Source organism: Phaenicophaeus curvirostris, chromosome 23 (assembly GCF_032191515.1).
Source record: "Phaenicophaeus curvirostris isolate KB17595 chromosome 23, BPBGC_Pcur_1.0, whole genome shotgun sequence".
In the NCBI taxonomy this organism is placed as follows: Eukaryota; Metazoa; Chordata; class Aves; order Cuculiformes; family Cuculidae; genus Phaenicophaeus; species Phaenicophaeus curvirostris.
In genome coordinates this window covers 6785008-6802814 of record NC_091414.1, presented here as the reverse complement: position 1 = coordinate 6802814, position 17807 = coordinate 6785008, and the positions used below count along the sequence as shown (strand labels likewise).

The 17807-nt window shown below is 47.8% G+C and overlaps 1 protein-coding gene across 6 annotated transcripts in view; it reads right to left on the bottom strand.

Moving 5' to 3' along the window:
* HIVEP3 (HIVEP zinc finger 3) overlaps positions 1-17807 on the bottom strand; it is a 305688-nt gene that overhangs the window by 134961 nt on the left and 152920 nt on the right. For all 6 annotated transcript variants that reach the window (XM_069875196.1, XM_069875195.1, XM_069875199.1 and 3 more), the window contains one exon: positions 17664-17745. The gene's annotated coding sequence lies outside the window, so the exon portion shown is untranslated. The remainder of the gene's footprint in view (positions 1-17663; positions 17746-17807) is intronic.

The following is a 17807-nucleotide window of genomic DNA, read 5'->3' as shown; positions in this document are numbered from 1 at the left end:
CACATGGACTTGCTCCAGAAGAAGTAAAACAACCAATGGCAGAAGAACCATGGAATAATACATCCTCATTAGAGGAAAACTAGATGAATCCTTAAGTGCAGTCTTAAATGGCGCTACATGACGAAATGGATGAATACAAGTTGTGGATGGGGCTGGACAATCACAGAATGGTTTGGGTTGGAAGGGAGCTTTACGGGTCATCCAGTCCAAATGACAATGACAGGTCTTATTTTCTCCTAGAGACACAACACAAACAACTTTCAGTACGGTTCTTCCCAATCAAGTCTATGGAGCAGCAATTGAAAACTCTTAAAAAAGTTAGAGCAGCAACATCAGCTGTGTGTGCTCAGACTGAAACCTGCAAACACCCGTACACCACAAAGCCAGGTAATAACACTGCAGCGAATTCTCTTGGAAAGGCTGGAGCACCTCCCGAATGAGGACAGGCTGAGAGAGTTTGGGTTGTTTAGCCTGGAGAAGAGAAGGCTCCAAGGAGACCTTATAGTGACCTTCCAGTACCTGAGGGGGCTACAAGAAAGCTGGGGAGGGACTGTTTATGAAGGTTTGTGGTTATAGGATGAGAGGCAAAGGGGGTAAACTGGAGAGAGGCAGATTTAGACTAGACATAAGGAAGAATTTCTTCACGATGAGGGTGGGGAGGTCCTGGCCCAGGCTGCCCAGAGCAGTGGTGGCTGCCCCATCCCTGGAGGGGTTCAAGGCCAGGTTGGATGGGGCTTGGAGCCCCTGGTCCAGTGGGAGGTGTCCCTGCCCATGGCAGGGGTGGAACTGGATGGACTTGGAGGTCCCTTCCAACCCAACTCATTCCATGATTCTATGAAATCTTCTATTTACCACGGCCATGCGCTCACCAGTGGGTGACACAAACGGCAGGAGGAGCAGAGTATGGCAGCAGTGCTCCCTTCTCACTTGCCACTGTTAAAAATGTGGTAGTTTGAACACTGGGGACTCTAGCACCCCAGCAGCCTTGCCTCTTCGTTTGGTGCCTTTGTGCACTGCCACGAGCCTGTGAAGTACAGTGAAAAAGGGGTTGGGCATTCTAACCCCAGACACCTTTCCCAATCTGCTCTTCTCGGCAGCATCAGCCTCTAAGCTATTGCTAATAAAAATATATTAATGCGTTTCTTCTGCACTCTGCTTCCTGGCTGGAATTTATCTCACCCAACTTCAGTTTTCTACAAAGAAAATACCTCTACATCTCCTCTTATGGAGGAAGTCCTAGAGTTGATTCACTTCATCGCAAGATACGCATCTAAAGGAGGAGGTGAATCATGCCCTGGAACATTTTTTTCCTCTCCACTGACTGCAAAGCGAGAATGGATGACTTCTCAACTGGAGAGAGATGAGAGGAGTCCCAACCCTGCTGCTCCCACTGTGCTGAAACTCTGGTAGCGTGCTCTTAAAAGGATGTGTGGATGCGAGTGCATGAGCCTGCATTATTTTACACTTCATCAAACCACTAGAAATGTCACCTGACCACTCGCACTGTGGTTCCTGTGTGTTATTCATACATTCACTAACAAACTCTACGCAAAAAAAATACAAATATATATTGTAGACAAGGAAACATTAGGAAGAAATGTTTTCCTGTAAGAGTAGCAAGGCCCTGGCCCAGGTTGCCCAAACTTGCAGAACTGTAATTATTTTTTAAGTAATTTTTGCTTTGCAGCGACTTTAAGTTCATTCTCCAGTGCAGCATGGAGCCAAGAGTATACAGTTCGTAGAATCATGGAATGGTTTGAGTTGGAAGGGACCTTAAAGCCCATCCAGTTCCACCCAAGCTTCCCAAAATTGTGTTACACAATCTGAAAAAGCTGCTGTGGTCCCTTCTGCGGCCCCTTAGAGACCTCAGCCAAGGGGAAGATTGCAAAGCCTGAATGTAAAATCAATGCTTCGAACTCAAGGGGTTGGAGAAGAAACACAGAAAGGCAGCACTTACTGAAAAAGCCTTTTTTGAGCTGTTGGGAGTATATGGTGGCCAAATAAAAGGGTGCATTTCTGTGAGCACGTTTCTGAGGTGCTTGATGATTTATTTCTAGATGCAGAGAGGCAGGACAAGCACATAGTGAATTCCAAGGCAGAAAAGGGTTGTTGTAAATCAGGTTGTCATTTTTCCTACCCTCTAAAGAAGAATCCCAGAGAGGTTAATTTAAACAGCAAGGTATCTTTCCTGCTCTCTCAATTTTCTTCTCTCCCTCATGGGTTTGTGGCAGAAGATGTGTTATTACTTACCTCTAAGGCAGGAGAATAGAAAAGGACTTCTACTGGAGATCAGCCAACCCTTTATACTGGGTATTAGCAAGAGATGGAGAAAATCTTAGAGCTTTAGGTGATGTCCAGATGTGTTTGCATCTGGTTTGGCATCTTTGACTTGCTTTGGCATCTGGTGTGGTGTGCACATTCAGGAAAGCAATCCAGACATGCCATGCTCCAAGCTGCTTAACTTTGCAGATGCCTAAACTTGACTGGAAGCCACGTAGCACCTAAAATATCACTTGGTACTCACATTCAGGCACCCACACATGCTCAGAAATGCCCCAGGCTTCGGACGTGGACACCTCCTACCTGATCTATGTGTCGATCCTAAGGGAAGACACCTGTTTGAACACCCCCCACTAGGGATGGGCAGCCCCCAAGTTCGACATAGAATCACAGAATTGTTTAGGTTGGAGAAGACCTTTAAGATCAGTGAGTCCAACTGGAAACCTAACACCACTTAAACCATGTCCTGAAGCACCACATCCACACGTCTTTTAAATTCCTCCAGGGATGGGGACTCCACCACTTCCCTGGGCAGCCTCTGCCAGTGCCTGACAACACTTTCCATGAAGAAATTTTCCCTAATATCCAATCTAAACCTTCCCCGGGGCAGCCTTTGGCCATTTCCTCTCATCCTATCACTGGCTACTTGGCAGAAGAGCCCAGCACCCACCTCACCACAATCTCCTTTCTGGGAGCTGCAGAGAGCAATGAAGTGTCCCCTCAGCCTCCTCTTCTCCAGACTAAACAGCCCCAGGTCCCTCAGTCACTCCCAGAACCTCTGGGCTCCAGACCCTTCCCACTTCTGTGCCTCTTCACTGGACGTGCTCCAGCTCCTCAATGTCCTTCTTGTCCCAGGATTAAAGGTGCAGCCTCACCAGCACTGAGTCCAGGGGTAGAGCATGAAGCACAAAACCTGCTCTTCAACACAGACATGAGAGGTGCTGCGTGAGAACTGCTGGTGGGCAGCCAGCTCCTTCCAAGAACGTTATCTTGGATTAGAGGTTTGCTGTTTGCCCTAGAGACCTGTTCCTGCCCCTCTCACTTTCCACTAGTAAAGGTGGGAGATGTCACCTTTTGATGGAAATAACCCTGCTAGGTTATGCCAGAAAATGGCTATGACTATCCCAGTCCCCTCCGTGGGCTATATTAGGGTGTGTGATAAAAATCTCACCTGCACACTCACAAAGGAGAATAGAGAGTCCGTGTCAGGTGATGGAACCAAGTAACATCCTGCCCTGCTAGTCCCAGGCCCATCCCAGGAGCCATCAACCTATCCCAAGCTCATGTACACAAATCCAGAGGAATACAGGGCACAATGGCAGGTGGAGGCCCAAATTATGGGCTCAGAAGAAGGGACACCCTGCCCCGCTCCTCCCAGGGCCGTCCCAGGAGAGCCACAGCCCCAGGGCGCAGTTGTGAAACCCACTGAGATGAGTCAACTGGAGCTCCTTAGGGAATGAGGAGGGGTGGGACCATGTGGATGCAAGGGAAGGACATTTGGGGATTGCACAAGACCTACAATAGGACACAGCTGGGGAAGGGAGTGACCAAGATGGTTTTGGGAGGGACCTATGTGGTAAAATAGAGGGATAAGGAGATAAAAAGAGCCATCCCTGTGTAAACAGCGCTGGTCAGCATGCTTGTCCAGCCTTGCCCTGGGCATGACGAGTGCACTCTGTTCTATATTCTATTAAACTTCATTCCTAACTATTTTCCTTGGCGAGGGGGTCTGTTCTACAAGCGTGTGCATGGGTTTGGGTGCAGCAGCTGGACTGGGACCAGGGATCGGCGTGTGGCCACTAGCAAATACCAAACCAGACTGCTCAGCAAGTAGGTGAAGGTCCTGGGAGACAGCAGGGTTTGGGTTTACCTGTACAGGTGAGACCATAGGAAATCTCCTGCCAGAGGCACTGGGGTGTCCTGCCCATGGAGATGTTGGTGTGGGAGTGGGTCAGTGCCAGCCAGTGGAGCTGCAGAGCTGCACAGGACCACAGTCAACTGCAACACCTCAGCAGTGGTGTTTCTTTGGTATGGTGTGCGTTTAGAACAGCAAAAATGTTTTGGCACCTCTGTGTCACCCATTTCAACCAAGAGCCCTGAGAAAGCAACATAAAAATAACTTATTGTCCATCCAGGAGAGCTGAAGCCATAACCTCCTCCAGAAAGCCACATTCTGCCACCAGCTCAGCTGTGCTAAGCTTCCTTCACTGACTCTGCTTAGATGTTTAAAAGACTAGCTTGGAATTTTTTCTTATATATATATATTATTTTACAGTTCCAATTCAGCAGAGAAAGCTCCTAAAATTTTCCTTCAAGGGCTTAAATATAAGTAATTACAGGCTACAGTCACACAGTATATGCTGGCTGGTAGAGCTCTCTTCGCTGCCAGAAAAGCAGGTCAATTATAAGCAATGAACCACATTACCAAGAGAGAAAGCTGGTTTGAATTCTGGTCAATTAGCGCTAAAACTGTCTTGGAAGAGAAAGGTAAATTGAGCTAATAGAGCTGTGCAGCGAGACCTACATATCTTAGCACCGAGCACAGGCAGCAACAGCCTCATTTCTGAGATGGCAGCAACTAATGATGTTTTGGCATCAAATCAACTTCGGAGCTGCAGGGTGAAGTTAGTGAAGTTCCAATCCTGCCTCTTCTCACCTCCAACTTCGGGTCTCGATTAAAAAACCTGCCTGCTTAGGAAGGGTGCTGAAACACCTAATTAACTTTAAGGATGTTCTTACATACTTTTCCAGACCGGGGCTCAGGACAAAGTGTAAAGCGCTGCGGTGTGTAAGGGCTTGCTGGACTCCTGCCATTCCCAGGACTGCCACAGCCAGGGAGGAAGAGGAGGAGGAGCAAGCATGAAGCAGGCTTACTCAAGTCCTCCTTGCAGAGCACAGGCTCCCCAACAGCCCAGAGATCTGGGACTTATCACTCGAGTCAGGGGGGTTGTGGGAATCCTCCACCACCCCCTCCTTTTTGAGCATGGATTATAGGAAGTAACACAAGCTTCAAGGAGAAGGTTGGAAGGAGAGTATTGCTTTGAAACCCTTCTTTTCTCCAGCTGGTAAAACTGCACATCACCTCCCAGAGGCCACGTCTGCAGAAAGGCAGAGCCAGGTATCCCTCTGGTCTCTGTTCACTACTGCTCGTGCAAAGCACATGGAGGAGAATTGCCCTTTCAGTACTTATTGTCCAAGACGCAGCAACTGGTGGGATGCAGCAGCTCAGCCAAGCCCAGAGGGCTGACAGAGAGGGAAAATCAAGTAGGCTGTTTGCAGTACAAGGAGGGAAAGCAGCAGATGGAAAGCTGAAACCTTACTGCCCTAGACTGCCTCCTGCAAGCTGGGGAGGGGCTGTAGCTCCAGCACTCCTTATGCCTTGTTCAGTGTCATAGAAAAGCCCAAGAAGCAGACACACAGATAAGGCTCTCAAGAGGCTCTGCACCAGTGGCAGCGGCACTGAACCATTCTTTTTAATCCCTGACTCACCCGTGTGTGCTCAGGGGCAAGGGGAGCATCCTTCACAAGCCCATTAACACAGCATGGCTGAGATGTCCCATATCAGGGACTTGCAGAGATCATAGAATCATAGAATGACCAGGTTGGAAGAGACCCACCGAATCATTGAGTCCAACTGTTCCTATCAAACACTAAACCATGCCCCTTAGCACCTCGTCCACCCGTGCCTTAAACACCTCCAGGGAAGGTGAATCAACCACCTCCCTGGGCAGCCTCTGCCAGTGCCCAATGACCTTTTTCGTGAAGAATTTTTTCCTAATGTCCAGCCTAAATCTCCCCTTGCAGAGCTTGAGGCCATTCCCTCTTGTCCTGTCCCCTGTCACTTGGGAGAAGAGCCCAGCACTCTCCTCTCTACAACCTCCTTTCAGGTAGTTATAGAGAGCAATGAGGTCTCCCCTCAGCCTCCTCCAGGCTAAACACCCCCAGCTCTCTCAGCCACTCCTCCTAAGACCTGTTCTCTAGCCCCCTCAACAGCTTTGTTTTTGGAGATCATCTGCTCCAACCCCCTGCTCAAGCAGGGACACCTAAAGCAGGTTGCCCAGGACTATTATCTGACACTGAAGTGCCCCAGGGCTTCCCTGCCCCAAAGCGTGCTGGCACTGGGCAAGTCTGAGCATCATGAAGCATCCAGCATGGACATGGAGAATCTGTTCTTAGGCATCCATCTCTACATTATGATCTGCATCACATTGTGTTCACCACGTGAGTCCCACCACGCCCTCACAAACCTTCAGCCTTCCACTGCTGGAGCCAGGAGATGCTGGTGTGGGCCACACCAAGGAAAGCCTGAGATCAGAGGCAAGAAACACACGTTGAGTCCACTGTACACCAAATCCGTCCAACAACCCAACAGTGCTGTACCAGAAGGTGCTATGAGGGTTCCCGGTCCCAGCAAATGCCCACAGGCTGAGATGCAGGCAGCATAGAAACACAGAATCTTAGAATCACTAAGGTTGAAAAAGATTTCTAAGACCATCAAGTCCAACTGTCAGCCCAACACCACCGTGCCATTTCCTCTCATCCTATCACTTGTTATCTGGGAGAAGAGACCAGCACCCGCCTCACTGCAACCTCCCCTCAGCCTTCTCTTCTCGGGGCTAAACAGCGCCAGTTCCCTCAGCTGCTCTTTGTACGATTTGTTCTCCAGACCCTTCCCCAGCTTCACTGCCCTCCTCTGGACAAGCTCCAGAAGCTCGATGTCTTCCTTGTGCTCTGCCCGCAGCATCACCACATCACACCTCTGCCTCTCCTAGAAATAAAACTCCTCTCCTTACACTGCAGAGCCACACGCAACCTCATCACGCACAAGCATTAACACCCACCAGATCATGAACTGGCACGACAGAAACCATCAGCCGGTCAGTGCACATCACCACCCGGATTTACAGTGACATAAAGCTGATTAGGAAAGCAAGCAATCAAGGAGTAAAGCTTTGCCCAGACACAAAGTGCAGATACAGGACACCAATTTGGAGAGACAATGTCCATCACATTTTCCTTCTTTGCGGGTTTCCCTTGGGTTAAATCTAGAACAAAGTGAGGATTGTGAAAGCCCAGGAATACTCGGAGGTGGCTGGCAGCCAGGTTTATTGGCCTGCTCACTCCTCTAGCCTTTCTTAAAAAGCTCCAAAGCAAAACAACTGCAGCTCAGCCCCGCAGTGACCCACGGAGCCCCCGTTTACAGGCAGACTGCTACAAAAACACCCCACAGTGCTGGAAGACTCAACACCTTTTTTTCTTTTTTTTTTCACTCTGCTAAATGGTTTGGTGACCTTAAACGGCACGGGTGCTCTCACAAGTGCCTCAGCTGACCTGCTGCTTATCTGAGCAGCTCCTTAATCCACGGTCAGAGCTGCAGGACCTGCCCGTGGACCTCACAGCTCCACAGACACCTCTCCCAGTCGCCAGCACCTCAAAACCAGTGCAAATTGGAACACAATCATAGAAACACAGAATCATAGAATGGTTTGAGTTGAAAGGGACCTTAATCATCTAATTCCACCTGCCCTGCCACGGGCAGGGACACCTCCCACAGGATCAGGGGCTCCAAGCCCCATCCAACGCAGCCCTGAACCCCTCCAGGGATGGGGCAGCCACCACTGCTCTGGGCAACCTGGGCCAGGGCCTCCCCACCCTCATCGTGAAGAAATAGTGAGCATCAAAGGGTAAATAATGCTTCCTTTCTAGGTAGGCAGTGTTTGACATGCACATGTAGGACTATTTCTTAAGCAGCCTTGCTTTTTTTTACCTCTCCCAGAACGGAGTTTTATTAATAATAGTCATGTCTGTCTCTTTTTTAAACGTTATTAAGATCCACTCAAAGATTTTCCTTGGCAGTGAATTCCAGGGCTTAATTATGCGCTGTGTTAACAGGCTTAGTGTTTTTAAATGTAATGTTTAATCTTGTTAGAGGCCACATGCTCTTGCATTTTCAGAGCAGGTTAAAGGACAGGAGCAGCATATCCTGGCTCTCTTGGTCCTGTGTTGATGGCATCATTGGGTATCTGATCCATGGCCCCTACCATGCCTTTCCAAGTCGCTCTTCCTAAACATTCCACTGATTTATAGAATCATAGAATCACCAGGTTGGAAAAGACCCACCAAATCATCAAGTCCAACCATTCCTATCAAACACTAAACCATGTTCCTCAGCACCTCATCCACCTGTCCCTTAAACACCTCCAGGGAAGGTGAATCAACCCCCTCCCTGGGCAGCCTCTGCCAGTGCCCAGTGACCCTTTCCGTGAAAAAGTTTTTCCTAATGTTCAGCCTAAAACTCCCCTGGTGGAGCTTGAGGCCATTCCCTCTTGTCCTGTCCCCTGTCCCTTGGGAGAAGAGGCCAGCTCCCTCCTCTCCACAACCTCCTTTCAGGTAGTTGTAGAGAGCAATGAGGTCTCCCCTCAGCCTCCTCCAGGCTAAACACCCCCAGCTCTCTCAGCCGTTCCTCATAAGGCCTGTTCTCCAGCCCCTTCACCAGCTTCGTTGCTCAAGAAATCCTTCCCATCCATCTCAATTAATGCAAATGAAACCAAACCCGTCTGTAGTTCCACACTCATCTCGGTAACACTCCCTGCAGGATTTGGGGAAAAATGAGTTTATGCTCTAAAATTCTTCAAATACCTCGCGTCAGCTGGTGTTCTACCACCAGGAGATGACAAAATGCTATTGCTTCCAGATCACTGCAGCACAAACCTTGCTGCCATACCAGGTCTAATTGCTTTCAGACAAGTTTTCCATATAGTGCAAGCTGGGTTGATACACATGCAGTTGGGTTTACGCTGGCAAAACAAGAGTTGTACAAAGGGAGAGGTTTCTTGTCGGGTTCTCCACCATGATGTAATACCCACATTTTCTTATCAGTGTCGCCATTGTCACACTATGACAACCAGGTCTTAGACTTTAGATTTGCTTTTCTAAATGCTACTCCTCGACTTTACCTGGACTCATAGAATGTCCTGAGTTGGAAGGGGCCCACAAGGATCATCCAGTCCAGCTGCTGTCCCTGCACAGGACACCCCAACACTCACACCGTGGGGCTGAAGATGTTGGCCAAACGCTGCTGGAATATTGTCAGCCTTGGATCCGTGACTGCTTCCCTGGGAGCTGTTCCAGGGCTCCACCACCCTCTGGGGGAAGAACCTTTTCCTAATGTCCAACCTAACCCTCCCTCTGGGATCCTCCTGCCATTCCCTTGGGTCCTGTCATTGGTCACCAGAGAGAAGAGCTCAGCGCCTGCTCCTCCTCACATTGTGAGAAAGCTGTAAACTGCAATGAGCTCTCCCCTCAGTCTCTTCTTCTCCAGGCTGAACAGACAAAAAGACTTCAGCCACTGCTCACACAGCTTCCCCTCTAGACCCTTCACCAACTCCATGGCCTCCTCTGGATGTTCTCCAGTAGCTTTGGATCCTTTTTACCCTGTGGTGCCCAAAGCTGCACCTCAAACTCAAGGTGAGGCTGTGTGGAGCAGAGCAGGACAATCCTCTCCCTCGCCCAGCTGGTGATGCAGAGCCTGATGAACTCCAGGACATAGTTGCCCTCTTGGCTTGCACATAACCAGGTCCATACCACCACCTTCCTGTTTTTAGCATTCACACTCTAGGGACTGAATTTTCTTTCTGTACCCAGAACAAACAAGAAAATGAACTTGGTCACCTCACTGCTAGAAGATGCTATTTACTCATCTACTTAATTTTGCTTCTGTGGTATTCTCAAAAGAAAAAGAGAAGAAACAAGAAAACAAGGAAAAATAAGGGCATTTTGTTTATCTGTGTCAACATGAAACTGAGCTGGTAAACATCACACTTAAAACTCAAGTATCTTTTTGAATTTAAAAGTTACTTCATCTTCCAGGATTCAATGGTCACATGAGATTAAAGCAAATCCAAAATACTGAAAAATGCTGACTGCCTTCTTGTCTGGGAGAAGATGTATTTTTTTCATATAAACAACGTAAGAATCCAGACTGAGCAAACAATATTAGAACTGCTCCTATGGCTGCAGAACAGAGTTTGAAATATAATTCCAGGTGACATCGCATACTTGAGATATATCTTATTAAAAGTAAGACTCTTCTACAGCCGAGAGCTCCCATGAATGTTAACAGCAGCATATTGGCTTTCACCTTAGGATTTTCACTGTGTAATAGCCATATTAGTTTAACACACACATTTGATGCGTCATACGGAGACAAATTCATCATTTGTACGCTTCTCTGAACAGCAAAACTGTTTACACTGACTCAAGATGGCCCCAAGTTACATCACGGTAGGTTTAGATTGGCTATTAGAAACTATTTCTTTACCAAACACTGGTGAAGCACTGGCCGAGGCTGCCCAGGGCAGTGGTGGAGTCACCATCCCTGGAGAGGCTCAAAAAACACGCAGCTGTGGTACTTCGTGACATGGCTTAGTGGGGCTGGGTAACGGTTGGACTGGATGAGCTGAGAGGTTTTTTCCAATCTTCATGATTCTGTGATTCTAAAATGACCCGTGGCACACAGATCATCTTAAAAGCTGTGGTTCATTTATTCAAGAGGCTCAAATACGGAAATGCATTCAAAATGTCTATGCCAATCCTTGGCCTCCATTGGGCACTGGAACAGGCTGCCCAGGGAGGAGTTTGAGTCACCTTCCCTGGAGAGGTTTAAGGGATGGGTGGATGAGGCGCTGAGGGACATGGTTTAGTGATTGATAGGAATGGTTGGACTCAATGGTCTCTTCCAACCTGGTTATTCTATGATTCTACGATTCTGTGATTCTATGATACACTGTATATTAGCAACGTGTGTGTGTGTGAGAGCACCTTTTCCACTCAACCTAAACCAGGTGGTGATGTTCCTCTGCCTAATTTTAGTCATTGTGTTTCTAAACCTGTCAAATAATGGAGCCCTTGAGCAAGCACAAACTGTTCTGGTACAAACTCCATGTACAGGCAGAGAACTGTCTGGTTAAAATGCACATGGAAACAGTTAGCAGCACATCTTTGAAGAAAAATCCAGCAGAGATACAATCTATCACGAAATCCAATGTATGCATGAGTGGGCTAGGGAGAAAGTGCAGTTGTGGTGCTGTTGTTATTTTTTCAAATACATGTGAGTGTATTTAAATGATTATGGATGAAAGACAATAAAATATGAAGAATGACATTTGAAAAAGAAGTTTGATTTTCTCTGTCTCTGCTTTGCGACTTCTTTCAATAAGATTGCTTTTGTTCTTTTTGGATACGTATAGCCTTCCAGTATGAAAGGGGCTCCAGGAAAGCTGGGGAGGGGCTCTTGATCAGGGAGGGCAGGGACAGGATGAGAGGAATGGTTTTCAGCTGAAAGAGGGGAGACTGAGATGAGATCTTAGGAAGAAATGTTTTCCTGTAAAAACAGCTTCTCAGGCTGCCAAGAGCAGTGGTGGCTGCCCCATCCCTGGAGGGGTTCAAGGCCAGGTTGGATGGGGCTTGGAGCCCCTGATCCAGTGAGAGGTGGAACTGGATGGACTTTGAGGTCCCCTCCAACCCAAACCAGTCTGTGATTCTATAATACCTTTACACAACACTTCCCTTAGAAATAAACGTTTTGCCCTGAGTCTTCTAAAACTGCAACATTTCAATGCCCAAGTGTGAGGCTGCTAAAATCTGAAGGACTTCCAGATTAAGAAGACAGTGTAAAGGTTTCCCCATAGAGTCACACAAAAATGTAGAGCCAAACCTATGGGCTCGTTCTCTCCTCTGATGAATCTTTGCATGAAAACAAAGCGCTGATCTTTGCTAGATTGCTCAGAGGTGCATCAGTGGCCAAAATTACTGTGATTAAAAATGCCAATATATATTTTAGGATGACTCTGTTTAACTGCTTAGATGAATTGCCTTTACAACATCATTGTGTTTGTGCTGTAGAAAGAATCTAGTGGAATAAAAATACCTAAATTTTGGAATTTGTGATCTCAGAGATGCCCAACCCAAAGTTCAAGCAGGGGACACAGCCAGAAAGATCTCACACACAGTCTGATCCATTTTGAAGAACATAATCACTTGGAATCTTACTAAATTTTTTAACTTGAAAACCTCTGGGACAACTTCATACCCCAGCTTCCCAAGTCACTCACTGCAGCATAGAGGAGTATCTTGGGAAAGATTCTAAGAATAGGCCTTCTGGTTACCACAGCAAAGAACCCAAACAAGCTTGGTAATATTTTTGTGCAAACAGAACCTAGATTTCATTTTTTTCTACCCCATCTCCCAAGACCATAACCAGCCACGGTATGTGACAGGTACATATAATTAGAATTCAACCTCTTTTCTCTGCACTGACCTCTGTCTGTCTCTTACCCCCACTTTGAACTTCATTTGCTCACTGATACCCACTGTTTCAATTCAGTGAAACAGGTCTTTCTGTAACTCTGGATGAAAAAAAAACATCAACAACTTTCTAATTCTGCCTCTGCGAACAAACCTCAGAGCCTGGGCACTCTCCAGGAGACCAAGACAACTGACAGTAACAGCTGCACTCTGCTTCTACAAACCTCCTCAGTCCCAGGATCTTGGTGAGCCTTGCAAATAAGCATCTGAAAAAAAGGTATTACTTGTAACCAGAGCAAGATCAGTAGCCAGTGAGCAATTTCTGAGGGGTGGCAGAGTGATGTGTGGCTGGACCAGGCTTCCAGCTTCAGAAAGCAGGTAAGAGAACCTCAGCATCTTTGCTTGCAGCTCAAAAAAACCCGACGTGCATTTTTTAAGTTTCTGCTTCTCCAGAGATGAATGCTGAACTCTCTCAAAGACCAATCCCAGCCATGCAGGAGAGCTGCTTGTTTCACATCTCGACCAGGTCCTGGTAGTACTGGGGACAAATAGCAAGAATGACCCAACTCCAGAAGGCATGGCCCAAAAGCACATGCACTTGCTTTGGATACACTGTTGTCTTCACCTCACACCAAGAAAAAGCCATCGACATCAAGATTACTGGAGGTGAACACTGAATCAGTTCTTGCAGCTCTTGGAGCTGATGGTATAATGAGCAAGGCTGGAGATAGATGGGAGGCACAGCCAGAGCCCAGGCAGAGGTGAACGTCAGAGTTGGAACCACCAAGTTGATCAAGATCAACAATACCCACCTCACCGCTGGAAGATGCTCTTTGCTCACCTACGTAGGTTCATTGCAGCAGTCTACCAACACTTATCCAGTGAGAACTGAATGATGAACATTAGAGCCAATGCCCTACAAACTCAGAAGTGCCAGGAGCTGCCAAACTGCTCTTAAAAACACATGAGCTGGGCAAAGTTGCATAGGAAGGTGCATGGAAGGAATTCACCAGGATTAAGCTCAAAACAACACTCCAAAGGCTACAAAACTTAACCCCAGAAACTGCTAGAATAAAATTTTCAGAGCTTACTTAGCCTTCATACAGAATTAAAGGCAGTCCAGTAAAAACACAGCCTTATCCTGGTAAGAAATCATCCACACATTTTAATGTGCCACCTGCACACACTGCGCAAATCTACAAGGCCCTAAATATAAACAGACAGCCCTTTCCTGGCTGTTAAAATGAACACTACCTCAGCTTGTTCTCCGAGTAAGCCAAAATTATAGCTGCTTGGAGATCAGAAACATTTTAGGGTGGGACGCTCCCCCTCCTCCCCCCCCCATTTTACAGTGTTTGTAGTTTTCTGAATAAGGCATTCATTGTGCCCCAAGCCCAAAGATACCCACCTTGGAGGGAGAGCTAAAATTAGTCTTAACTCTATTCCTGAAGCTGTCAGAAGAAGAGATGGTTCGTGTGGGATGCTAGGGATTCGCCAGGCAAAACAAGATCCTAGAGAAGGCTGGGTCCTGTGCTGCACCTCCTGTTGGAGGCTGATGGTTTGGCACACGCCCCACATACACACTTGCCTACCTGTCCAAAAAAATTTAGTTATTCCTGCCCGCTCCACCAGTGTAAGGTTATGCCAGCACACACACTCCTGGCCATGCAGCTTCTGGGGGCAGAGTAAGCATCAAGATTGAACTAAGCGAGCCGCGACTTCTTTGAATTTAGAATTACAGAATCAATCCCCTCCAAGGATGGAGACTCCCCCACTGCCCTGGGCAGCCTCTGCCAGGGCTTCACCACTCTGTCAGTGAAGAAATTTTTCCTAAAATCCAATCTAAACCTCCTGTGGTGCAACTTGAGGCCATTTCCTCTTGTCCTGCTTGTTACTTGGTGAAGAATTTCCATTCCAGAAGACTCTGAATCATTTTAAAGGCAGTAAACATGGAGCTGACTTCCCTTAGTATGAAATAATAGGCAGATCTGGATCAAGTATGACACATTTATCACGACAGGATCAAGGGAAAAGCAAAAGAAATCTCTTCTTCACTTCAGAGGATGTTAGGGAGTACACAGCAAGAGGTTCCCAGCTGCAGGACAGAGTGGCAGGTCAGTCCCCTTACACATAAAAACCTAGAGCAAGTGGATAAGGAAAGCAGAGCCTCCTTGTTCACCCTGGCTGGGATGAAGCTGGGTGTATAAATGTACATATATATGTGTATATATGTGAATACATGTATATATGAACATGGCGTGAATGCTGGGGGTGTTCTGTGCAGGGACAGGAGTTGGACTCGATGCTCCTTGTGGGTCCCTTCCAAGCCAGTTCTATGATTTTATATGTACGTGTGTGCATATAGATGAACATACATCTGGAACTGTCTATAAGCTGGGCACACCTCGCTCCTCCACCAGCGAAGGGCAGGGCGGCAGCACCACTGGCAGGCAGCGCGCGTGGCACACGCCCCTCTTTCCCCTTCCCAACCTTTGCTTACATTTCATCTGGTCTACTCAGATTCCAAGGTTTAATAAAATTTAATCCCAGCATGTCTCGCATTAATTAATTAGATCTCGTTCCAAGCCACCGTGCCAATTTCTGCAATTAGAGTGTTACTCACAGAAGAGTCGGAGCCCGGCCGCCTCCATCCCCCGAGCCGGAGCAGCTACAGACCAACCAGGGGTTTGCCAGCCGAGTCACTACGCAGCAAAGGGGTTGGTTACAAAGCACTTTGATTTTTTTTTCTCTGCTATTTCCCCACTCACCACCCTCAGCAGCAGCGTGGGAGTCTCGTAGTGGTCAGTTCAGTCTTTACTCATCAAATTGATGAGTTGGGACTAATGGGCTACCTGGTATCATCCCATCCCTGAGCTCCAACTGCAGCTCTTTTGCCCCCTCTGTGCTTCTGAGCTCGCTTCCATCTTCAAATCATCCTCAATAAAGGACTTTTTTTATTCCCTTATGTAAAGAAACCACAAAACTACTGTTTTCATCAGGAATGAGTGGTGGGAATGCAGGAGAAATGGGGATACTTTGACAGGACAGCAGCATTATTCCCTGTACTGATCTCTTCCAGTCAATGACTTCTAACAAGCGTGACATCCCACCAGAGAATCCTCAAAGTGTCACAGCTACAGAGCCCTCCCAAAATGTTTTGCTCTCTCTGGTCATCTTCTTCCCTGCCCCAGCAAAGACAGAGGGATCTCAGATGCTCAGTGGCCACAGTGACAAGCTCAGCTGAAACGAACCAATCCAGACCACATCACAGGAGAGATTTCCCACTGCGTCATTGTCTGTTTTGCACCATTTCCACACGGTGTAATTAAGTCTGATCTCAGAGGAGTCTCATCAGCTTTGCTTGCTGCCAGTGAGCTGGGCAGGGACCCCGATGAAGTGCAGTTGTTTACAAACACGTTAAAGCCTATTTCAAACCCATTGTTCCTCACTCCAGCTGCCCAAGTACTTTTTACTCAGCTCCTGGACTCGAACCAAAAAGAAAAATGACAGATTGCCAAAAAGGACAGAGACAGAGGGGTGGAGGGAGGGATGCGAAGCGGCTAGACAGCACAGCAGATGAATATATTATCCTGTTGCCTCTGGGAACAGAGGTCAGAAAGCGGCCCAGGCTGAAGAAACACCTCACAAGAAACACTTGCGAAATTAAAGGTCAGCAAGATAATGAGCTATAACTGCAGCCGAGCAAGAAGCATTCGCTGATGGAGCCAGCCCTGAGCTCTCGCACTGGAGTGTGGCTACCTGCTGCTCCAAGGGTGCAAAATTTGTCCCTTTCAATTAGTGCTCGCCAATGAGCTGAAAGGCCTGGCTGTGTCGCAGAGGGGCAGTGGCTGTTCCCCGGGAAGCTGAGCTTTTCCTCTGGTGCTTCTCACATTATTTCCCAAGCAAAAGCTTCTCCATGTGAAAAGCTGTGGCTGCTACAGCACCCCTACCTCCCCGAGTCCACCTCAAGCAGCTTTCCAGCTCTTTCACTCGCACGGAGAATGCTGCTGTGCTGCCCATCCTATGCCTACCACATTTTAACTCTGCAAACAACCCACGGCTGCAGATCCGTGTCACATTTTAGCTCTGAAAATCCCCTGTGGCTGCTGATCTCAAACGTGCCCCTGGCTCTGTGAACCTGGCTGCAAGCTACTGTGGGACATGCATCCCTATGGACAACACTGTGTGCTCCAAAGCAGGGAACAAACTAAGCCATTTTTCACTCAAGGACTGTGCTTATCTCTCTTATATCAGCCAGGCAACTCTCCTTAAAATCCATGCTATACAGGCATCAGACCCTGGGTTGAGCCTCTGCAACATGCTGGAGGCCAGGGTCGTTACCCAGCAGTGCAGCATCTTCTTTTGGAGGTTTGACCAAGAGCTCCATGAGCAGTGTTTTATTTCCACAAATCTCCACAAAGCTGGACAAACAGTATCCACAAGGAGGGTAAAACATCGATACTGAAGTGACTTTGTGAAGGGTGCAAGGGGGAAAAAAGCACAGCTGCAAAGCACAGGGAGAGCAGGCAATGGAGGACGGGATTTCAGCACTTTCTGGGTATGTCACCCTGATACAAGGGGGAAGATCCAACAGTGGTTTCTGGTTTTAAATGTTTTCTATTAGGCAGCTACTGGTTAAAGAGCCAGAAAGAAAATTACGGCAGCGGGAGAGGCAACCTCAATCCACATCTAGCAGGTTCAGAAAATTACAGCAAGCACCAGCATGGAGCACAAGCTGTGCTGGCTGGGGAGCTACAAACAAAACTTGTGGCACATTAGAAGCAGAAATGAAGTGCAAACCCAAGATCAGGAGCCTGGATCAGTCCTTGCCCCTCAAAACATCTTTTAAATGCTCAATGACCACTCATCTGCTCTAGGAATTGCAAACCTCCACGACTGTGACACCTTGGAGGGGCATAAATCCTGCAGGAACCCCAGCAGGCAGCAACACCCCCATCACAACGTCAGGCAGCGTGGTCACAGGCTCAAGCCCCGCAGCACCGAAGCCACGGGCTCTGCAGTCTCTCGTGCTCCCAAATCTCTGGAGCAGGCACAGGAGCAGAGGCCGAGTCTCTTACCTGTGGATGAGCTGCTACAGGTTCATCGCTGTGATGCTTGCAGGAGACTCAGGAGTTCATACAGTGACCTGGGAAAGGGCGCCTGTGGGAGAAAACAAGAGACCTTTATGTAATAAGGCAGTTTTAAACATATGCCATTTGTAG